At 40.7% G+C, this 12,235-nt stretch overlaps 1 non-coding gene across 1 annotated transcript; it reads left to right on the top strand.

Moving 5' to 3' along the window:
- The first annotated feature begins 11,818 nt into the window (after positions 1-11,818).
- On the top strand, positions 11,819-11,925 carry LOC141669357 (small nucleolar RNA R71). The gene has a single exon (XR_012553643.1). It is a non-coding gene; the product is annotated as a small nucleolar RNA R71 (small nucleolar RNA).
- The last annotated feature ends 310 nt before the right edge of the window (positions 11,926-12,235 follow it).

A 12,235-nucleotide genomic window follows, 5' to 3' on the forward strand; every position in this document is an offset into this window, starting at 1 on the left:
TTTAGTTTATTAAGACCTTGTTTATACCATGCTTTCATTGGAACCCATGGTGACGATGAGTTCGATTATGGGCTAATCGTTGTCATGGGATTCTAGCGGATTTACTTATGGATTTCAATAGTTAATTGTTTCGATATCTTGGTGTGTGGTGATTGATTGGTATCCTAGTATGGTTGTGCTTATTCGTCTTATGTGAGTAGCTAACATATAAGATAGCGTGTTAATCTCTATTGAAGCGACAGTGAATATAGAGGTTTAGAACTTGCCATGCTAGCATAGGTTCATGTATTTGTTATGCATGATTCGTAGGTTACTCTAACCGTTTTACTTGCCCTATGTAATCAAGATAGATAACTTATTCTTAAACCGTTATGTTGTCAAATTCTATAGACATATAGGGTCTCAATATAATTGGTGCCTATTCAGCTTCTATCTCTTTTGTGGATGTTTGGTAGAATGGTACTCGTGCAACGAAAGTTGGCGTTTATCAGTTTCGTGTTATCTGATTAGTGTCCTCACCATCACATGCTAAGGTTAAGAACAATAAGGCTATTGAATGAAGTATTTAATGAAGTTAGAATCCCATGTTTATCATATATATTAATTTAACCTCAATTCTCTTAGTTAATGTTATTTAGTATAATCTCTTAGTTTAATAAAAACCCAATTTGTTATTTGTCTTAGCATTGAGCGATAACCATACATTGTTGCATAGGTGCATAAATTGAACTTAACCTAAACCAGTCTCTGTGGGAACGAACTAGAAAATATTCTATATTACTTGCGAACGCGTATACTTGCGTGAATATTAGCGCGTGTTTTCGCCCTAACAATTTACAACTCCAAAAATACCACCAAACCAACTAATCTCTACAAACTCAACCAAACTTTAAACAAACAAGCATCATGCTTCACATATACTATATCAAACATATTCATTCCTAATTACTCAAAACTAAAGCTAGGGTTTGTAGTTTATACCTTCCTTGGAGAGTGGAGAATCAAGAGAATGGCTTGGAATCACCCTTAAAGTCCTTATCCAAGCTTAATCTAAACAAAACTTCAAGAACACAAATTTTAGTTCTTGAAAAACATTATTCACCATCTTCTTCCATGATTTATAGAAAAAGATTGGCTTGGAATTAGAAGCTTAAACTTATAGGGAGTATGTAACTATCCATGGGGAAGCTTAGATAAATACCTTGCTAAATAGTAAGTGGTGGAGCTTGGATCTTCATTTTGTTAAGAAAGAAGCCGAGAGCTTCATGAAGAAATGAAATATCTTTGTGTTTTGTGAGTTGTTTGCTTGGTTACTAGCTTTTGATTTTGGTAAATTACCTTTTTAACCATAAAATTTGTGTGGTTATTAATCAACCACACCTCCTTCCCTTATGTCATGCTTAGGTCATCCTCATGATGTCATCCACCCCTCCTTGTCCTCTTCTCATTGGTTGGGTGACATCATCCTCTCTAATCCCTTTGATTAACTTCCTAATTGTTTGCCTAATGACCGCTGATCTGTTATACGGTTCACTTAACTTTCGTTTTCGTTTATCGTTTGAGGGATCATACCCGGGATCTTATTACTTAGGTTCCCTTAACCTTTCTCAATATATTGTATTCCTTTTATGATCCTCTCTTATAATCCTTTAATTTAAATCCTTTTTATCATGTTACCTTATACTCAATTCTTTCCGTATATAGTGGATTTCCGGGAAACAATCAAAGTGTTCGGAATTGGATTCTGACGATCTTTACATACACTTATATGTCATATAGAGTGCCAATAAAATCTCAGAATATCCATAAAAGAACCCCTACCTAGTGTGGCATGAAAAGTTTTCTCATTCAGCAAAAATACTATTCATAAGGGTTTCAAAATTTTTCCAAAAATTGGGGTTATTACAATGTTGAACAGCCTTCAGGGTTCATTGATCAAAGGTATCCAGATCATGTCTACTTACTGGATAAAGAACTTCATGGACTGAAGCAAGCTCCAAGGGCCTGGTATGAAATACTTGCTCTATTCCTTCTAGAGAGTGGTTTAACAAGAGGTACAATTGATAAAAATCCCTTTTATAAATACCATGATAAGGACTTGTTATTAGTATAGATATATGTTGATGATATCATTTTTGAATCTACTAATGATAAACTTTGTGAGAGATTTGCAAAGCTAATGCAGTCCAGGTATCAAATGAGTATGATGGGATAATTGAGTTATTTTCTGGGGTTACAAGTTAAACAGATTGATGAAGGAATCTTTATAAATCAATTTAAATACACCAGGAATCTACTCAAAAGATTTGGAATGCAAGACTGCTCAACTGCATCAACTCCTATGGCCACTGCAACCAAGTTAGATTTAAATACCAGTTCTTCAGTAGATATAACTAACTATAGAGGCATGATTGGCTCACTCCTATATCTGACTGCTAGTAGACATGATATCATGTATGCTACTTGTCTTTATGCAAGGTTCCAAGCCGATCCTAGAGAATCTCATTTATTAGCTATGAAAAGAATTTTTAAGTATCTCAAAGGCACCATGAATATGAGATTATGGTATCCTAGAGATTCAGATTTTAAGCTAATTGGATATTCAGATGCTGATTTTGCAGGATGCAAAATAGACAACAAAAACACTTCTGGAAGCTGCCGATTCCTTCGTGGCAGATTGGTTTCTTGGTACAGCAAGAAACAAAAGTCAATTTCCACATCAACTGCGGAAGCAGAATACATTGCTGCAGGAAGCTGTTATGCTCAGATTCTGTGGATGAAGAATCAATTATTGGATTATGGGTTAGACTATTCTTCTATTCCTATATAATGTGATAATTAAAGTGCTATTGCAATGACAGGGAGATCTAGTGCAATATTCAATGACTAAGCACATTGTTAGGGCGAAAACACGCGCTAATATTCACGCAAGTATACGCGTTCGCAAGTAATATAGAATACTTTCTAGTTCGTTCCCTCAGAGACTCAGACTAAATTATTGTCTAATTAAACTCACTCACCAATGTATGATTACTTCTCAATGTTAAGATAATAACACTTAAAATTGTTGATTAAATATTAACTATAATTAACTACTTAATTAACCACTTAACTAACACTTCAATTTATCAATAATAAACACTCATGAGATCACAACTTCATTATTACTTCCTTCTATAGCCATTGTTATTACCTTTAGCATGTAACAGTGATGATATTAATCGAATAACACGAAACTGATAAAAGCCAACTTTCATTGTACTAATACCATTCTACCAAGCATCCACAATTAAGATAGAAGTCGAATAGTCATCAATTATGTTGAGTTCCTATATGTCTACAGAAATTGACAACACAACGATTTAAGCACAAGTTATTCCTTTTTTGATTACATAGGGCAAATAAAACTGTTAGAGTTACCCACTAATCATGCACAACGTACATGAACCTATGCTAGCATGGCAAGTTCTAAATCTCAAGATCCACCGTCGCTTCACAAGAGATTAACACCCTATCTTATATGTTCGCGACGCACATAAGACGAATACGCACAACCAATACTAGATATCAAGCAATCATCACACACTAAAGTATTAAACAATTAACTAAAGAATTCCATAATAAATCCGTTGCAACCCCATGATCACGATTAGCCCATAATAGAACTTATCGCTATCATGGGTTCATATGAAATCATGATAAACAAACACAAGAAAATAATAACTAAACTAATTATATTAAAACAGAGTACGTCACAAGAGTAAATAAGTCAAAGCAAGAAAACTAGCATCCAACGTTACAACGAAACAAGAATCACAAGAAAATATGCTTCCTCTTCGTTGCGGTGTGCTAAATCGGTCTTCTTTCTTATCTCCTTCGCTTCTTGTGTAAAACACAATCTTCTTCTTCTTAATCCCCTTGTGAAAACGTCTCAAATCTACTTATATAATAGTCCCATAAAACTCAGATTACATAGAAGTTGGAAGCCAAACAGAAGTAGAAGTCTAAAATAATTCAGCAAAATTCCCGACCCTGCGCGGCCGCTCAGCATAGCTGCGCGGGCGCGCAGGTTGCTGCGTGGCCGCTCAGCATAGCTGCGCGGGCGCGCAGGCCTCTACTGGAAAAAATCCAAGTTTGCTCCGTTTCTTCGCCGTAATCTGCCCGTTCCTTTCCTCTCGCAATGGTGAACACATGCCAAGGCTTATTCTTTATGATTCCTCCTCCGAAATGCAACTAATACCCTGAAATGCATAAACACTAGAAAAACGCATCAAATACACAAAATACTTGATTTCAAGACATCAAATTAAGCCATTTTAAGACGTTCTAAGTGGTATAAAATGCCACTTATCACACCCCCAAACTTAAATCGATGCTTGCCCTCAAGCGTCACAGACTCAAAAACAAATAAAAATATGCATGAATGCAATCTATATGAAAATGCAGCGATCCCCCTTACTACAATTAATCAACCAAATTGCCACATCTCAACGAATGCAGTTAGACAACTAAAGATCAATAAACTCATGCAAACGGACATACAGCCAGAAACGTGGTGTGTGCAAATGCTTAACAGATATGCTTCGGAACTAGACCAATTACTATGACTAGACTATCCTCAAGGCAATCCTACGATTATACAAAGAATAAAAATTCTAGGCACAAAGTGATATACAACACTACAGAACTCTGGAGCTTACTACGGAATCGTGCTTTTTATTTACAACTCAAATGCTTATTTGACCATGCAATGAGTGAGGTCCACAAAAGACTTATACAATGGTATCCATATAACGAGCGTTAGGTTAGCAGATCCCAGACTCTAAAAGCCTTAGGTCACTAGGCACAAAGTCCCCTATGAACTTAATAACTCGAATACCAAAGAGCCCACTCTTGATCAATTATGCAATTTTTTTTTTTTTTAAACTTCTGAGCAAGTGCGTTTCGCTCCATCTTGCTCAACCCTAGACTACTCGCAACTTATGCGAGTCGGCTACTAGCCATTTGACGCCTAGCCACAACTAGCAACAACTTCCATATTTTTTTCTCCAATTTTTTTTTCTTTTTCATTCCTTTATCACTAAGAACCTATAATCGAATTCTAAGCATAATAAGTAGATTGACCTTGAAAACAACCAAATCATAACAACAATCTAGCCCTTACGCATTCTCTAAGACTTAGTGGACTTACAATTGTTTCTAGCATGCATATCAACCTACACAACTTAATATCACTTTAATGCTATCACTACACTCGCATCAATATCACAATTCAGTCGATAAATCATTGCAAAAGGGATCATGGTAAATGCATGAGCTACATGACATTCATAAAAAAAAACTATATGGCATAAATTATGCAACTATATGAACTAAACTATCATGAATATGCAACTAAATGACACACATACAATATTCCTTAACTACCACCCCCAAACTAAAAATCTTCACTGTCCTCAGTGAAAGTAGTAGAAAGGAACACAGGGTATACCTACTCGGAGTCATCATCATCATCACCCTCAGTGGGTGGAGTATCAGGCGGCGGGTATGCAGGGTCCTCACCAAAAACTGGCCACTGGATATCAGCTCCAAGGCCTCGAAAAGCAGTCCCTAACGCAAGGGTGAGCTCCTGAGCAAACCTGCTCTGCGTCTCATACATGGCATCCATCCGCCGTGAAAGCCTCCTATACTGGGCATCAACCATCCCAGCACCCTCCTGAGCTCTCGAAGAACCAGCCTCATCACGCCCTGGCCTAGCCATAGTAGCACCTCATGCTGGACGCCCTCCTGGAAGACGATAACCCATCCCATGCTCCTCAGGCTCACCACCGGTCCACTCCTGCATCCCATTCAGAGTGCCAGAATCAATCGGAGCGGCTGGCAACTGCAACTGCTCATGAGCCGGCCAGTTCACTCCCACTGCTCGGCATAGCTTCGTAACCGTAGATGCATAAGGGATGTTCATATGCTTTGCTCCCCTCAAAAACTTCAGAATTCCTTGGTAGATAAACTCACCAAGGTCCACATAGTACTCCTCATTCAGAATTCCCCACAACAGCTGTGCTCTCTCAACTGTGACCTCGTGTGCATGCGAAGAAGGCAAAATATTAGCACAAATAAATGTATTCCATGCACGGGCATACCTGTTCATAGCGATCACCGGAAAGTGACGATACTCATTATTGCCTGTACTGCGGGTCCAAACTGTGCCCGGTCGACAGAGAGTCGCACAAATCAAATCCAAGTCAAAATCCTCAGCAGTCTTTTCATTCCAGTTCTCCTCCTCGGGCTTCCTCTCTCGCTGTCCAATCACACGGCGAATCGCCACAGGATGATAATCAACCGTCAGCCCACGGACCACAGAAAACCCATTCTTTTCAGCCTTCGCGTTCGCGTAGAACTCGCGAACAACGCTCATCGGTACTGCTTCGGGTGACTCACAAAAAGCTATCCACCCCTTCTCTGCAATCATGGGCAACAACTCACCATCCCTCCCCGATGGTAAAAACCCCCTCTCCTTCAGAATCGGCTTACCCAACAGCCTAGTGTACTCCTCCTACGCGGCTCTGTCAGTTAACCGAGGCCTTGCAGCAGTACCCCTCGATGAATCAGCAGTAGGAACTGTGCTGCTGCTGTCAATAGTGCGTGCTCTCTTGGGTGCCATTGATTCGTGAATAAAAGCGTGTAAGAACTGATATTTGATGTTTGTGAGAGGGTTTAAGTGTAGGAAGTTTTGTGGGCGATATGTAGGATAGGTGTATGTATATATAGGGTGTGGATTAGATTAGGGTTTGGGAATTAAGGGATAAAATGATGGGGTAGTGGGAACAAATCGTGGGTTTATGGGCTAAAACTGTTTTTGTGTTTGTTTTTGTTTGGTTTTTTTTTTTTCTCTGAACTGTAAAAAAAATTTCTGGTCCTCGACCCCTGCGCGGCCGCTCAGCATAGCTGCGCGGGCGCGCAGGGGGTCACTGGAATTTTTTTTTTCAGCCCCTGTTTTCTGATTTTTTTATGTTTTTGGATAGGTTATTAACTTCTAAGGGTTCCTGTAACAATAATTCATGGGTTGCCTCCCACGCAGCGCTTCTTTTTCGTCATTAGCTTGACGTTTCGTACCCTGCTCAAGTAGTCAACAAAATGGCGCTAACCACTTCTCGGTTTGCCATGTCCCCATAGTAGTGCTTCAACCGCTGACCGTTAACCTTGAATGCTTGGTCCGGATCATTCTCAAAAATTTCCACCGCTCCATGTGGAAACACAGTTTTGACAATAAAAGGTCCAGACCACTTTGATTTCAACTTCCCAGGAAAAAGTCAGAGCCGAGAGTTGAATAAAAGAACTTGTTGCCCCGGCACAAATAACTTTGGATGTAGCTTCCTATCGTGCCACCTCTTCACCTTTTCCTTATACATTTTGTTATTTTCGTACGCTTGAAGTCGAAATTCATCCAGTTCATTAAGCTGAAGCATTCTTTTTTTACCAGCTGCATCTAAATCCAGGTTCAACTTCTTCAATGCCCAGTAGGCCTTGTGCTCAAGCTCCGCAGGTAGATGACATCCCTTTCCGTACACCAACTGAAATGGTGACATCCCAAGTGGAGTTTTGTATGCTGTTCTGTAAGCCCAAACAGCTTCATCGAGCTTTAAAGACCAATCCTTCCTTGACGGACAAACAACCTTCTCTAGAATGCGCTTTATCTCTCTGTTAGACACTTCCGCTTGACCATTTGTTTGCGGATGATAGGCAGTAGCTACTCGATGATTCACATTATAACGCTGCATCATAGAAGTGAACTTACGGTTGCAAAAATGCGATCCTTCATCACTTATGATTACCCGAGGTGTTCCAAACCTTGTGAAAATTTGCTTATGAAGAAAATTTAGCACTGCCTTTGCATCATTTGTCGGTAAAGCTTTAACTTCGACCCATTTTGAGACATAATCGACTGCCAGCAAGATGTACTGATTATTGCAAGACGAGATAAAAGGCCCCATGAAATCGATTCCCCATACATCAAAGACCTCGACTTCAAGCATCACATTTAATGACATTTCATCCTTCCTTGACAAATTTCCCACTCTTTGGCAACGATCACACCTTAAAACAAACTGATGAGCATCCTTGAACAAAGTAGGCCAGAAAAAACCTGCTTGCAGAATACGAGCTGCCGTCTTCTCACCGCCATAGTGTCCACCATAAACCGTGGAATGGCAGTCTCGTAATATCCCCTCCGTCTCACAGAACGGGATACATCTCCTGATGATCTGGTCAGCTCCCTGTCTAAACAAATATGGTTCATCCCACATATACCACTTCACCTCATGCAGAAACTTCTTCTTTTGAGCGGATGTCAAATTAGGAGGCATTATATTGCTGACGAGATAGTTTACAATATCTGCAAACCATGGTTCTTCCTCCTGAATTGCAAACAACTGCTCATACGGAAAAGATTCATTGATTAACGTCCTATCTTATGAAGTAGAATCGGGATTCTCCAACCTAGAGAGATGGTCAGCTACTTGATTCTCAGTACCTTTTCTATCTTTGATCTCTAACTCAAATTCCTGAAGTAAAAGCACCCAACGAATGAGTCTTGGCTTCGAATCCTTCTTAGAAACCAGATAGCGAATAGCTGCATGATCAGTGAATACTGTTACTTTCGTACCAAGCAGATAAGATCGAAATTTCTCAAAGCCAAAGACTATAGCCAAAAGCTCCTTCTCAGTAGTGGTGTAGTTCGATTGGGCACCATTTAAAGTCTTACTCGCATAGTAGACCACATGGAAGAGATTTTTCTTGCGCTATCCCAGAACTGCACCTACCGCATAATCACTCGCATCACACATCATCTCAAATGGTTCTGTCCAATCTGGTGCTGTAATGACTGGTGTCGTGATCAAACTCTTCTTGAGAGTCTCGAATGCTGCCAAACATTCATCATCAAATTTGAAAGGCACATCTTTCTCAAGCAAATTGCACAACGGCTTAGATATCTTTGAAAAGTCCTTGATGAATCGCCGATAAAAACCCGCATGACCAAGAAAACTACGGATTCCTTTCACAGAATTAGGTGGGGGAAGATTTTCAATGACTCCCACCTTGGCCTTGTCCACCTCCAGACCCTTGCTAGAGACCTTATGCCCAAGGATAATGCCTTCACACACCATAAAGTGACATTTCTCCCAATTAAGCACCAAATTAGTTTCCACGCATCTTTTGAGTATGGCGCGCAGATTATTCAAACATTCATCATATGAGTGTCCAAAGACGGAGAAGTCATCCATGAACACTTCGACGTTATTTCCAATCATGTCAGAGAATATAGCCATCATACATCTCTGAAAGGTGGCCGGGGCACCACATAACCCAAACGAAACTCTGCGAAAAGCAAATGTGCCAAATGGACAAGTGAAGGTAGTCTTTTCCTGATCCTCTGGTGCAATACAAATCTGATTATACCCGGAATAACCATCCAGAAGACAAAAATACTCATGTCCCGCCAATCTGTCAAGCATCTGATCAATAAATGGAAGAGGGAAGTGATCCTTCCTTGTGGCTTTGTTCAATTTTCTATAATCCATGCATACTCTCCATCTTGTAACTGTTCGAGTAGGGATGAGCTCATTCTTTTCATTTGCGACCACAGTGATACCTCCCTTCTTAGGTACACATTGTACGGGGCTCACCCATGAGCTATCAGAAATAGGATAAATGATGCCTGCATCTAGCCATTTCAGAATTTCTTTCTTCACCACCTCCTTCATGATGGGATTCAGTCTTCGCTGCTGTTCCACAGTTGGCTTACTACCTTCCTCTAGCAGAATTTTATGCATATAATATAAAGGACTTATCCCCTTGATGTCTGCTATGGTCCATCCTATAGCCGATTTGAATTCTCTCAAAATCCTTAAGAGCTTGTCTTCCTCACTACCTGAAAGGTCAGATGAAATAATAACAGGTAACGTAGATGAATCACCTAAAAAAGCATACCTCAAGTGTTCAGGTAATGGCTTGAGCTCCAAGGTAGGTGCTTCCTCTATTGATGGTTTGAGCTTTCCTTCTGCGTTCTTGAGGTCAGAAGTACCAAGAGATTCAAATGGTATGTCCAACTTTCGCTTCCAGGGAGAAGCGTTCAGATATTGTAACCACTAAGGCCTTTTCCAATGCATCAGACATTAGCATGTGATCGAGTTCCGAAGTAACCGCAGAATCAATCACATCCACTTTTAAACACTCCTCATCTTCTGTAGGGAATTTCATTGCCTTGAATACGTTGAAGGTCACATCCTGATCTTGGACCCGCATAGTAAGTTCCCCTTTTTGCACATCTATCAAGGTACGGCCAGTAGCCAAGAAAGGCCTCCCCAAGATTATGGGAATCTTCTTATCTTCCTCAAAATCCAGAATAACAAAAGCTGCTGGAGAGAAGAGCTTATCCACTTTGACGAGCACATCCTCAACTATGCCCCTTGGGTAAGTAATGGAACGGTCAGCCAATTGTAGTGACATATACGTGGGTTTTGGATCAGGCAGATCCAGTTTTTTAAAGATCGACAACGGCATCAGATTAATGCTTGCTCCCAAATCACAAAGGCACTTGTCAAACGTCAGATTGCCAATTGTGCAAGGAATGGTGAAGCTCCCTGGATCTTTCAATTTTGGTGGTAACTTTTGTTGCAGAACAGCGCTGCATTCTTCCGTGAGAGCAATGGTTTCAAGGTCATCCAGTTTCACCTTCCTTGAAAGAATAGTCTTCATAAACTTCGCATAACTAGGCATTTGTTCCAGAGCCTCAGCAAAAGGTATATTGATGTGAAGTTTCTTGAACACCTCCAGAAACTTCCCGAACTGTCTATCCAGCTTTTGTTGCTGCAATCTCTTAGGAAAAGGTGGTGGAGGATAGAGCTGTTTCTCCCCTGTATTAGCCTCAGGCAGAGTGTGTTCAACAGTAGTCTTCCTTGGTTCCACCGCTTTCTCCTTTTGCTTAGATTCTTCACCTCTAATTTCAGCTTCTAATTCTTTTGCCTTTTCAGCATCAGCTACTTTTCCAGACCTTAAGGTAATAGCCTTGACTTGCTCTTTAGCTTCCTTCCTGCCTGGTACTTCTGTGTCACTGGGAAGAGTGCCAGGTTGACGATTGAGCACTGCATTGGCTAATTGACCGATTTGATTTTCCAAGGTCTTGATAGAAACCGCCTGACTCTTGCACAACAGCTTAGGTTCCTCAAAATCAGCACTAGTAGGTGCAGCTGCACTTCCTTGTTGAGGATATGATTGCCTTGTAGCGTACGGCTGAGGTTGCTGGAATCCAGGTGGGTTAAACTGTTTACTCACTCCGTGCTGATATGGTGGCTGAATAGCATTCTGATTATTCCCCCAGCTGAAATTTGGATGATTTCTGTTGTTAGGATGATAGGTCGCTGGCACAGGCTGCTGTTGTTGCTGATAATTATTCACATACCGAACATATTCGTTTACAAGAGAATACTGATCCGTAGCATGAGAACCTGCACAAAGCTCACAAACCATAGCTATTTGATTAACTCCATACGTAGCCAGAGAATCAACCTTCATTGATAGCGCTTGGAGCTGGGCTGCAATAGCGGTGGCTGCATCAACTTCCAGACTACCTGCTACCTTGCCTGACGTCATCCTCTGAGTTGGGTTTTGATGCTCATTTGCAGCCATCGTCTCGATAAGATTATACGCCTCAGTATAGCTTTTAGCCCATAAGGCGCCTCCAGCTGCTGCATCGAGCATGGGCCGAGATTGGGCCCCCAAACCATTATAGAAACCAGTGATCACCATTCAATCCGGCATTCCATGATGTGGACATTTTCTCAACATTTCCTTGTAGCGTTCCCAAGCCTCGCACATAGATTCTGTAGGTTGCTGCGCAAATTGAGTAAGAGCACTCCTCATAGCAGCAGTCTTTGCCATCGGATAAAACTTCACCAGAAACTTTTGCGCAAGATCTTGCCACGTAGTGATGGACCTAGCTGGTTCAGAATGTAACCAGTCTTTAGCCTTGTCCCTTAGTGAGAATGGGAAAAGCCTCAACTTGATAGCCTCATCAGTCACGCCATTATACTTAAAAGTGCTGCAGATCTCGACAAAATTCCTTATGTGCATATTGGGATCTTCAGTTGCCGCTCCTCCAAAAGAAACAGAATTCTGCACCATCTGAATAGTGCCCGGCTTGATTTCAAAGGTGTTAGCTTGAATAGCCGGATGA

This window comes from Apium graveolens, chromosome 6 (genome assembly GCF_009905375.1).
Source record: "Apium graveolens cultivar Ventura chromosome 6, ASM990537v1, whole genome shotgun sequence".
Taxonomy (NCBI): Eukaryota; Viridiplantae; Streptophyta; class Magnoliopsida; order Apiales; family Apiaceae; genus Apium; species Apium graveolens.